Below are 12,756 nucleotides of genomic sequence, written 5' to 3'. Positions count from 1 at the left end.
AGAGGAAAGATCTTCTTCTGCCCGTTTCTCGATTCCTTGTTGGCTTATGCAGATATCTATTCGCTCCCACCTTTATTGACCTCAATCTCCTCTCCATGTCTCAAACCAACTCAAATAATGCAATTGGCGTTTTGGTTTTTCAATACTTTCTACAAGTGCAACAACATGGAGCATATTTGTTTTAGTCGAAGAACATTTTACTTTTCTCTTATTCCATGTTGGTCAAACTACAAGAACCGAGACCCTATAAGTCATCTCTCGGCCCACGTCTGAGATCGTTATCGGCTTGGGCCGCGGTGCAGGGTCAGAGGTGAAGGGAGTCGCGGGGAGAGGTCTGTCATGAATGGTATTATAGGAGACAACCAGAAACGTGCACTAAGCGTGCGGCCAGCCCCTGTGCTAGGTTGGGGGTGCGAGGCTGCCTGGGTACGTGCTAGGCTGGTTTCGACTGGTGCTGACGGCAGCTCATCACCAGATGGAGAGCACCTGACCCAATCTCAAGTAAAACACTCAGATGTTTAGAAACGCAAACTATCCGTACATTTTTCTAACCATTTATTTTTCATAGCTGTCTGACAGTGTAGTGGTATAAAATGAATTATTATTACATAAAAACGTATATGAATAATTAAATGATGTGATGGCCACAGTCGGATTTCAAATGTGATTGATTAGTGGCGATCGTCGCCCGTAGGTCAGCGAGAAACTTGAAACTATTTAATAACTGGGGGATTTGAACATGGGCTCCCCCCAGCATGCCGCTCTTGGATCCTGAAGTGTGTCGGCGCCCGGGGTGGCGCCACCCCAAGGTTTAGTTCTGACGCTGACCCAGCGCTGGGCAGTTTCTGGGCTTGACGTGTGTCCTTCCTTACTCGACAACTATGTGATGATTTTACAAAGGTGATACCGTTTCCAATTCCCTGTTCAATCTCGGATTTACACATTGTCCCGACATAATGGTGATTCAGCAGTCGGCCCAAGATCCATCTCTGAGATATGGATCCAGTTTGCTCAGCTTTATGACAGTATTCTTTGAAAGGGGAAGATTTGAGGCTTCTTTAACTGTTCAGGCCCAAGAAATGGCACTGAATTCCCGGCAAGAGGCCAATTGTTTTGAGAGATGGTCCATACATTGATCTTGACCCTCCTTTCACACCATCTGCACCAGGCTTGTCTGGTGTCATCATTAGGCCCCTTGTAACACTAAACCTGCCTTCCTGTCCAGACATTCTGACAGCCATGCCTCACAAAACCAAGGCTAAAACGTGCTATCAACCCTACTGAACTTGGATAGTTTCCTTCCCAGTTTGAATATGATCCACATGCCTATTGTTTTTATTATATTCTGGCCATTATTAAACTAAAGATGACATTTGTAGGCCTTTCATCAATGAAATGAAGGTTGCCATTTAACAAAGTAGTGTTCTACTTTGTTAGTTATTCCAGTGTTTTCTTTAAATCCATTTATTTTATCAATGCGATGGTGCCCAAATATTGCCCGCCTGAACATTTGTGGGATTTTCACTATTTGACTAGTGACTACAAGTTATTCAAATCAGGACATAGAAAGTAGAATGTAAGCAAATGTAATGGAAATATTTTCTAGTTGTGACAGTGCTAACTTTGGATGACATCACCATTGTTATGGGGGCGCTCTTGTTCTGGTTATAAGGGTCAGAGAGGATTTTCCTTTGTGTTCCCAAGTAGCTCCTGCTTTTTAAATGTTCTCCATTATTTTCGCGGGATCCCATGAAGTGGCTGAGCGGTGCAGAGTTTCCACAGGAGGGGGGGGTCGGCCAGAGATGTTCTGGCAAGTGTCCGAGGGAGACACTAATTAAAGTCCCACCGATGCAGTGTGTGTGTGGGGGAGGTGGGCCTGTCCACCAAAGGTTCTCATTTCTTTCTAGAGACACTTCAACCAAACAGGCTGGTTTTGGCATTCATTTTTAATGGTTTAACAAAAACATTTTTTTTACCATTTATTCCTCATGCAAAACTTAATGAGTGTGCTTTTTCTTTCTCTGCCGTTTCTTATAAGGAGAGAACCAGGGGCCTTGAACAGTTTAGGGAATTTACCGGGGCTGCCATCGCCAGAAAGTTCAAAGCCCTCAGTTAAAAAGAAACCATTACCACGTGAATGGAGGATGACATGCACGTATTAATTAAAGCACCTTCACGCAACGTTACTCTGTACTTGCTGCAGCCTTGGGGTTGTAAGCTCTGAGCAGCCCATGGTGAAACAGGGTGTGGGGGGGGGGGGGGAGGCGGACCACCCGGCTGAATGGGCTGTACTCAGGAGTTAACCCAGGGTTATGAATCGTACCCAGGCCGGTTTTATTTAAAGTCAGTACATGAATGGGAAAACTGCATTATCCAAAAGCCATCTCCGGGGAGGATTCTATTGGGTTTCAGTTGTTTAGTGTTTTTTCTTCATTCACAATGGGGACCTCAATTTTGTGACCTCCTCAAAAAGATGTTTGTCACTTGTTGACCCACAAATATGATGTTAAAGGGTTGGAGTGTGTGTGCGTGTGGCTGAGCGTTTTATAGAGGACAAATACCAAGAGCCTCGTTTGGACTAGCAGCCCTCACACACTACAAACACAGACGCACGCAGCCTGGGTAAATGACAAGGCTGTGTCAATTGAAAGTGTTCATTTGCTGTGTGGAATAGAATTTGGGAAAAGCCCCTTTGAGTGGCACGAACATGACTTTACTAGACGTCTAAATAGAATGGCTCTCTAAAAAGTGGCACAGCATCGGTTGAACCGATGCTGTGCCACCTTTTGAATTTGTTACCAACCGTTCAAATCAGGGGTCGCACAACTAGCACTTTTTCCAACAACAAAAGGGTTTTGATTTAATTTGTTAGCCTCAACAAAGTGTGTGTGTGTGTGTGTGTGTGTGTGTGTGTGTGTGTGTGTGTGTGTGTGTGTGTGTGTGTGTGTGTGTGTGTGTGTGTGTGTGTGTGTGTGTGTGTGTGTGTGTGTGTGTGTGTGTGTGTGTGTGTGTGTGTGTGTGTGTGTGTGTGTGTGCGCGCGCGCATGTGCGCGCGCGCATGTGCGCGCGCAGATGGCCTCCCAGGTTGTTAATGGACTAGTTCCCCTTATTCGTTGGATCAGAGGCCACTACTGGGCCAGCGGTGGCCTCAAAGAGCCTGCAGTCGTCTGTATGCGGAGCGCTTGATGGGTCCGATGTCTCTGTTGCCTTTTAACTGCTCCAGTATTGTATCGTCCGTCAGTCACTCAACCCCTTGAACATCCTCTGCTCGATTGAGGCAAACGCCCCCCTGTGCACACGAGGCCTCTCATTAATGCTGCGCGTGCAGATGGCCTGCAGCAGCCTCTTGCCCAGGGTGTGTGTGTGTGTGTGTGTCTCCAGGGTGGGATCTCGTTTCTCCATGTGTGGTGAGCGTCTAACCCCCCCCCCCCCCCCCCCCACACGGTCAGGCTCCCAGGTGGAAGCCCCTCTGGGATTGAGATTTGCGTAGGTTCTCTGTTAAAAAATTAATTTGTACCGTTCAGAATTGAATGAAGCCTTCTGTTGTGAAACACGGATTAATTATTCAATTAATTATTTGTAATGAAATATACTGAGCAATTAGATGTTCACTATCTACATTCTAATGCAACTCTAGAGAGGATAGAGAAGTTATCTGCATTCTGCATAATGCATTATGCTTATATGACCAAAAATCTCAATATGCTAATTTTCAATTTGCATCAGCCCCCTCCCCACCCCATACTTTATCTCATCCAACTGAGATGAAAAATGTCAAAGAATTGAACCATTCTAGTGTTTACAAATATAAACCAGTGGGTAGAAAACCCAAAGCCAGGGCTTTGTAAATGTCTTACATAAACACTGAACAGCCCTCAGCGAACGCTCCTCTCCTTCACCTGCTCTGCCGGTTCTTGGGAGCTGTGATGACACGGCGGGGGCACTCTTGTTCTGAACTTGACTGCGTGTCGCTGTGTGGGTGATTTTTAACAGCCCTTTGTAGATCCCACTCATCCCGTGCACCCACACAAAGGGGTGATGTGCTGGTCCTTCTGAATCGCAGGATTATTGTTTTGCCTTGCATTGTGGCCACAGGCCAGGTGTCATTATTAGACTAGTGCAAATATGCCTATTCTAAAAGAGAAATCTAACTTTTTTTTTTTTTTTTTGTCGTTGATTTATATTTGTTTATTTTTCTGGAAAACCAAGATAAACCTACATAAGAAATGGCTATCTTTCATCTGCATGATGGTTCATAATGGAATTTCTTCATTAATTTTCCCAACCCAATATAAAAGGCTGGCGTGTGTCTGTTGTTTACGGCATCTGTCGAGATGCACTCAGAGGGTGCAGCCCTCGTGCCCTTTGACCGAATACATCCATTCATTCGTTCTCTCCCTCCTGTGTATGGATAATTTCAGGAGGGTGCCATGGAAGGGCCTGCAGATCTGTGTGGTATAAGCCCTGATTAAAACCAGACTGCACGGGGGAGTACGCTAATTGTAAGGGCTGCTTGTGAGGCCGACATCACACTGAGAAAGCGTACTTTTCACTCTAGTGTGTGCATGTGGGTGGTTATGTGTGTGTGAGAGAGCGAGAGAGAGAGAGTGGTGTGAATTATTAACATCCTGGTAAAATTGCTCTCGGACCTCAAAGATAGAAAAATGCTATTTAAAAAAGCTTAACAAATTATGAGGGTGGGGGGGGCTGCCATTTCAAGTAAATCCTTTCAATGTCCGCATCAGACCCTGATTTGGTCCTTAGAAACGCAGCTCTTTTTTAATGTGAACATGGCGCGCATGTGCCACACAGCGGAGGATGGCCTTTCCTTCTCTTATCTAGGAGTCTTTGCAAGATGTTTGGCCATATTGCAGCTGCAATCTCCTGACATCTTTGTTCAGTTGATGAGCTGCAGATGGTTTAAGCCTTATTTCATCGGGCGATCCCCCGATCTGTCTGATGATGTTGAGGGTTTTCAAACGGCGGTGAGGCATTACGTGCCCGTGATCATTGCCGCCTGGGGGCCGGCCACGTTAACTTACTATGAACTTTGGACCTGTTTACGGAGTCGCAGCCTCACACCTCTGTTTGCACGCCAGTGTTGGGACACAACAAAGTTCAGCCGTGGGAACAAGGATCCCATTTATGCAATCGTTATGAAATGCTGTTTTTATTGCCTGTTGGTTATCCTTTTTTATTGTCATTCTCTTCTTATTCCGATCTGGCATCAAGGGAAAGGTGCTAACCTCTCATCATTGTTTTTATTATCTTGTAATCACCACACTGATGGAAAATATAATCTGCTTCCTTGTTTTCACACCCTGTTTTGGCCGGGTGCAAGGTCAAAATGATGCAATGTTTCTCTGCCTACTGTTTTTTTGTTTGTCCTCATTTGATTAATATTTTTCTTTAGTTTGTGAGTCATTTAAGACGCCTCACCTATGTGGATGTTCTGCAACAGTCCTGCTGTGAGGTGTGATTGTGTTTTGGTGTTTTATAACAACCATTTGCTTTTGTCTTTGAGACCGCCCACACAGTGCATTATCTTCTCTGTGCTTACAGTGAGACCTGCACGCAAGTAGGTGGTTTGAATTGGGCTCTTGTGAAAGGCCATGCTGCCATCAGATGGGAACAGTGGGTGAGAGAGCCAGAGAGAGAATTGCATAATAGATGAGATATGATGGCGGGATGTTAGATTACCTAGCTGTGTGTGTGTGAGTGTGTGTGCATCTTCTCTCCAACAGTTTTCCTTATCTCTGAAGTGTGATAATAAAATGCAAATATCTATTTTACATGAGAAGAACATCAGTTTGTAGACCTTGTTATGTATATTCAAAGTACGGACCTGAACAGTGACGCTTTTCCCTCTCCACAGTTTTAATATTTGTTAATCGACTCCTCAATGATTGAAAAACTGTGCACACAGCTTGGGGTGGCAACTGGAATCTAGGAGGGCCATTTGTGATGTTACCACTTGTAAACTTATTCGGTTGGCCGGGCCAAGGCAATGGACAAATATTAAATTAAAGTAGGGATACAAATACACAGTTGTTTTCGCCATACTGTGTGTCGCCCCGTTGTTAAATACAGCACGGTAATTACCCTTGGGCCTGGCCTCCATTGTTCGGTTGATATTTGTGATCTTAAGGGGATGGTTTATGGATTCTCTATTGTTGCCAGGATCGCCTGGCATCTATGTAAAACCTCCTCCATTCATTGCCTGAACAAAAGCTGGCAGCCACTATCTGTATACACAGCTTATATAACCATGTGACTTGGCCCTAACGGGAAGATATTGACAAAATTATTATAAATTGGGTAAATCATTAACCAAGCCAATATCAAACGCCAGAACCAAGGTCTTAACTGTTTGCAATCTACCAAGAAGGGACAGTAAAATGTTGAAGCCAAAGATTAATTTTGTTTTGGGTGAAAAGGTCAAATGGATCGTTAATTGTGTACTATATATTACCTGACGGGTACAAAGGGTTTAAATCCAGTCTTCGGACGAAAATCAGATTTTTGATTTGACACTGTCTGCGGAAAGCAACTGCTGTTGCCCATGAGTCTATTTATACAGTTATTTCCCTTATCATGAATGCTGTGCTGTGTTTTCTTTGTCATAACATTCCTTAATATATTTACCATGACTTGGACTGTAAATTACATATGTGGTAGTTTTGGAAGCACACAAAAAATCCTGTTACTTTGTCTAATCTTTGGTTGTTGATGCGGCCAAGTGCATATAGCAAACATTGGAACACATTTTGTTGGGTCACATGCCTCCAATCAACTCGAGCAAAACCAATTTGAGCAAATCCGAAATCGGGATTGCAATTCGTTTTCTCACCACAGATTGTTTTTTCCCGACGGATTCTCGTTGTTTCATGTCACCCTTCAGGTGAAGGAAACAATGTGCCTGGTTATTGCTTGCTTTACCTTACCATTGGATTTCGGGAAATGCTACAAGTGAAACTGGGTGTGAGAGGAAGACCCACATCCGTTAATAGTGCAACAGGCATTCCGGTATTGCCTGTCGTACCCATAATGGCTCTAGCATCTAGACTGACAGAGCCTCTTGTTGTTGATCTGGACTGTGTAGTAATTGGTGCCGGGTCGTCCCGAGGCCACTGCTTCCTCCCAAGATGTCCAGAGACTCTGTCCTACAAAGGCCCTCTTAATGGCTGAGTGTCTAGCTGTTGCTGTAGACATCCTTCTGACTAACTAAGGCTAAAGTACTCAAATATGGAGTGACGTCCTGTCTGAGCAATATAATCCACTATTGTATATTCAATTGACCTCGTATTCTATTTATCTAATCTACTGTATACTTCCAACAGTAAGGAGATTGCGTTTTAGGAAAGATGTGAGTATTCCCTATCTCTAAGCCCTCTATTTGGGGGCTAAAAACAAATGGATATATTTGGTCACTTCTCCACTCAGCTGAAACATTCCCATCTAGCTAAAATACCAGGTCCCTAGGGACTAATATTACCGGAATATTTCAGCGGATCCATTATTTTCAGATTCTTTTCCTTCTTGTGTGCTGGATTCGGACATTCATTTAATCCTTTAGTAGGTTATATAAAGTGCATGCAAGTCTTTATTACACAAGGCATATAAATGGATCTGGCACTTGTGAATTGTGCTATTTTCCGCTTCACTTTGTAGCCTAGCATTGGAGACTGAAGGTTAAGGAGACCAAAAGGAGGCACGTGCATGTTGAATCCCCAAGCTCTGCGTTCAAGATCTTTTACTGCGGTATGCTGTGCATCCATGGGACTGAAGGCTCCCAGGGGGGCTTGTCACGCCATCCCCTAGCCCTGGGGCAATTGTGCTGTGAAGAACATCAGTTCTCTGTCGTTTTGGGGCAGTTGTTTGGATTCCTGCACTCGGGGAGAAGCTAGGCGGTGGGGTTCGGTGGCTCGGTGGTAGACACCGGCAGACAAATGATGGCGCCGTTCTACCAACTCTCTTAGATTTCAAGCTCTTCTTTAGTTTTTAGAGGCCTGTGATCAGCGCTAAGCGGAGAGGTGGGTGGTTGGGCGAATCGCCTTGTTATATCCGCAGCTCGGCTGTTTAATGTGCCCCGAGTTTTTCTTTCGTCTTCAGCAAACCATCAAGTGTCAGACGCACACGTATGCACGTTCGTAGAGTAAACCCTGCTTTGTCTACTGGTCAAAACTCTGTTTCGCTCAAGAGACGGGATTCCTCAGTCTCCCCCCTGTTTCTCTCCTTCTCTCTTTTCAAGAAGCAGACCCAAAAACTTCTAAGTAGTGTGCTCACCCCGGCCACAGAAAACAAAATGACTGAGCACTGAGCTAGGCTAAAGTCCTGAACCCCCTCTGAGTCATACGGGGGTCAGCTGAAGAGAGTGGAGACGCATTGCGGGGCGCTAAATAAGCACTTTAAGCAGCAATCTTTATATGAGATGGCTTACGGGCCAGAGGTTCTTTGCCCCGTCTGTTTTGCTGAAAGACAAACAAAAGCTTCCCTGTGTTTTGTTGGGAGTTCCACGTCTGTGACTGTAATGGTTTATGTGATGCTGTGCTGCCTGATTATTTATAGTTTTCCTGTCCCGTTTGCTGACTAGGCTTCCCCTCCCTGAGTTTTTATAGCAGGACTGCCACAGATGGACGCCGTCTGTCCAAACCATATTCTCCTATTCTTCGTGTGTGTGTGTGTGTGTGTGTGTGTGTGTGTGTGTGTGTGTGTGTGTGTGTGTGTGTGTGTGTGTGTGTGTGTGTGTGTGTGTGTGTGTGTGTGTGTGTGTGTGTGTGTGTGTGTGTGTGTGTGTGTGTGTCTTGACGTGCACATGTAAATCAAATGTGTTTTTAAGTACTCTGCTGCTGTAGGCTGATGGCCTGACCGATATTGACAATACAGTTTGACTCCACAAATCCACCTCCAACACGATTGAAAGACTAGAGTGTTATCCCTTTAAAGTAATGTCTTTACAAACACTTTGTGTGACGGGGCGACTGTGTGGTGTCTAGCGAGCGCTGAGCTCCGCCTCCCCTTGCCACCTGGCCCTCCAGACTCAGGAAAGAGTTTCTTCCTGGTCGGCAGGATCTGCGTTCCAGACGGACTTCCTGAAGCCTCCGGAGAAGCGACCTCTTAACAATGAGATCACCAGCTACTGTACAAAGGACAGCTCCCCCTGTAGCCCCGCTGTACACCAGCAGACCGGTTAGATGCATGTTTAGTTAAAAAAAAAAAAAAAAAGAGCCTTACACTTTTTTTTTCATGCAAGTTGGCAAAAAGTGTCGTCCGTCACGGTTCTGCTCTCTCTCTTCTGCTCAACTCGCCCGACGAAGCCAAGCGGCCTGCGGGGAACCGTGAGGACGATCTCCGCGTCCCCGCCTGACTCGGCAGCCCCTAATAGCCAGGCTCCGTTCCCTCCGTGCGTTATTACTTCATTAAGGCCTATAAATCAAGCCTTCAAGCTGTGGTGGTGGTGACTCCGCCCTAGCGTGGCCCTACGCCGAGCCCTGCTCCCCGGATCCCAGCTGGGGGCCCCGGGGCCAGACGAGGTTCGCTGGTTTTCCGCCGCCTACCGCGTGGCCCCGGCGTGTGTGGCTTTGCTTCGACCGCTTGCCACGAGCGAGCCAAATTACAGCCCGTTGGTTGGCATGAAGGGCGGCTGCTAGGCGCCACTCCACAGGCCCCAGGTTTCACCCTACTCTACCCCCCCCCCCCCCCCCCTCCACTGCTATCCCAAGCACATGTAGGTCTTCTCAATGAAAGGCCGGTGGTAAGGTGTACCTCTTTGTTGCTCCCGATCGGCTCCGCGCTTTGTCATTATTTTAACGTACAAATTGCTGTTCCGCCCACTGGGTTTTCAAGGTCTACGGCGCGGTGTCCCTCCCTCCCCTGCTCCCTCCGGTCACGCCCGGTGCGTGCCATACTGCACGCACACAAAACGCTCCCTTTATGCTTAGTTACCCCTTTTTTTTTTAATTGCATTTCATCTTGCTGAGGTTTGGCTGCTGATTGGACACCCCCTGCCTGCCCTGGGACCTCCCAATGCACAGACCAGCAGCTTGCTGGTCGATTCTCATTCTAATGTAGCCCATTCATATTCATAAGACCTGCTCTCTGCTGTTGTTTATGCATGATCTTTTTTCTGGGGGCGGAGGGAGGACGGAGGACGGCCTTCTGGCTGTGACATGCCAAGAGCCGTGCGGCCAATAGAGGCTCACCGATGGAGAAGGGGGGGACCGCCTACCCCTACAAACCCCTCCCCCTTACCCCATTCGCCCTGCCTTATCCACGCAGGCCCCAGCCGCTCTCTGAGGGCAGGATAATGTGTCTGCGTGATGTTTGCTCATTGTGACGACAAGGCTGTCGCACAAAGCAGACATCTGCTCTGCTGCCCGGCACTTTTCAGTGATTACGTGATGGTACCTCCCCCCCCCCCCCCCCCCCCCCCCCCCTCCTCAGCCTGTCAGTGAAACACAAAAGCAGGGGTTAGAGGGACGGGGGTAAAAGCTTGGTTAGAGAAGGGGCTAAAGCTGGCCTCGTTTGGTGACTGTCTGTGATTGGGCTCGGTACATTTGGTTAAAAGGGGATAACATTGGGGCCTGATTTCCTCAGTTCTGCCTGGGCTTGCTTGATGAGATGTGTGTGTGTGTGGGACATTACGGTTGGGGTGCGGAAGTAAAGGGGTTGAAAGTAGAAAGGGTAAGATGTATGAGACCGCTGCTGGTGGTCCGGGGCCTAGAACGCTGTGTGATGTTGCAGAACCAAAAGCTCAATTAGCCAGGCTAATACGGTACTGAGGTCTGGAAGGCATTCACCAGGCTTTCCCGTGTCCTTAAGATTGCTCGGCAACAATCAGCAACTTCTCAACGGGGGTCAATGAACATTCAGCCTTCTTTTGATGTATTACATGCTTCATCCGTCCCTCTAGCCATACCTCACACTTTGGAAGGCTCTCCATCCCGAGACCTTGCTACTTATCGGTCCCAGTAACACCGGCCGCTCTTGGTTTTGGTTTCACTTTTCCAAAGATGCTCTAAACCTCCACCTCAATCAGTTCATCTTGTCAACTGGAGCTCATGTAATTATGATTGAAAGGCCCTCTCTTTGTCGAAAAGCATGAAGCATTGTCTCAGTGAAAGATACCAAGGGGCGCAAGTTTCGATGCTATTATACGTTGTTATTATAACCTCCCCGACTTATTAGTCCTTAAAGGCACCCAGTGCAACTTTATGTAAACATTCAATGAAAAATAAACATTCAATTTCTAGTCTTTTTTACACGTAGTAAGTTTCAATAACTCCATACCATTACATATCGACATTCAAGGAGCAAAGATGAGACGTCGTTGTGTGGTGAGAACTGATAGAAAATCGTAAACAACAACAATCGCCGGTGGGGAAAAGCCATTTTTCCATTGACTGGAAGCCTGCTTTATTTATTGTAGGTTACAAAAAATAAAGAAAATGGCGGCATTGTTGTTGTTATCGATTTTCTATCAGTTCTCACCACACAACGACGTCTCATCTTTGCTGCTTGAATGTCGGTATGTAATGGTATGGAGTTATTGAAACTTACTACGTGTAAAAAAGACTAGAAATTGAATGTTTATTTTTAAGCCTCGAAAGTTGCACTGGGTGCCTTTAAGATTAAACTGTAGTCCTAGATAAGACCTCACTGCTTACCTTGCTAATTTTTCCCATTCCCATTCCGCATTTTATTTGATTATGCCCAAGGAGTCTAGGACACATTCAGGGGGACTTTTTTGTGTGATAGAAGTTTTTCCTCTGAGCACTCGACCCACTTCTCCCTGAAACCTCACTGCTGTGGGATTGCTCTGCCAGTATGGACAGCTCAGTCCAGAATTGACAATGACCTACTGACAGAGGGTCCTTTGGGAGAAGCCAAATCCCCCTTATCCCTGTCTCCCACCATCACCGGCTCCTCAACCGAGGACAAGATTTGAGTTCTGTCAGGATTCTTGAGGGCAAAGTCGAAAACGACATGCTACATTTCCCAACAATCACGGCTATTATTAGTCGTGGCTTTGGAAAGAATTCCTGAGAAATGAAGTCGCAAAAAAGACGATGGGGGAAAAAAGGCAGACCTCACAGCCCAATTTTGAAGTCTTGTGGGCTCCCGGCAAAGAAAGCTGGAACACGGATTCAGAAGCTTCTGAAGCATATTATTTGCCTGCCAAAGGGGAGTTGTACAATTGCATCATCTCTTAGCATCATCTCTTAGCATCATCTCATAGCGTCATCTCGTAGCATCATACTAGCTGGTTCCCGGGATGATTGTATGAGGATATTGCTATAGGGATGTGACACCGGAGACCCAGGTTCCCAACAATCAGCATGCACGGTTCCCATGAAGGGCAACACAATAACCAATGGTTCATGTTTAGCGGGTGGTCCAATTGTCCCAATTTCCCCATTGTGTGCCTTTGCGGGAATGTGTGTGTGACAATGGATGACATGACAACACACACACACACACACACACACACACACACACACACACACACACACACACACACACACACACACACAAACTCTATCAATAGGAGAAACTATTATGTAAAACGCTTATCTAATAGAGCTCATTAAAGCTTCCTGATGCAATGGTATGATGGTACAACATAATTAATAATTAGATAATTAATAATTAGCTTTTGCTCCAGCCTTGTTCATCAATATGACATAACTGATTGTTTGGCCCCTGTTGCCTAGAGACTCCAGTAACAGTGTGTATACTTACAGAATGCTCTTGTGG

The 12,756-nt window shown here is 46.1% G+C and overlaps 1 protein-coding gene across 4 annotated transcripts in view; it reads left to right on the top strand.

Annotated features, from left to right (window-relative positions):
• The window catches only part of myo1b (myosin IB), a 55,461-nt gene that overhangs the window by 10,329 nt on the left and 32,376 nt on the right, over positions 1–12,756 (top strand). The gene's annotated exons all lie outside the window — the stretch shown is intronic.

This window comes from Gadus macrocephalus, chromosome 20, assembly GCF_031168955.1.
Source record: "Gadus macrocephalus chromosome 20, ASM3116895v1".
Taxonomy (NCBI): domain Eukaryota; kingdom Metazoa; phylum Chordata; class Actinopteri; order Gadiformes; family Gadidae; genus Gadus; species Gadus macrocephalus.
Note: the sequence above shows the minus strand (reverse complement) of the source record. Positions and strands in the feature narration are given on the sequence as shown.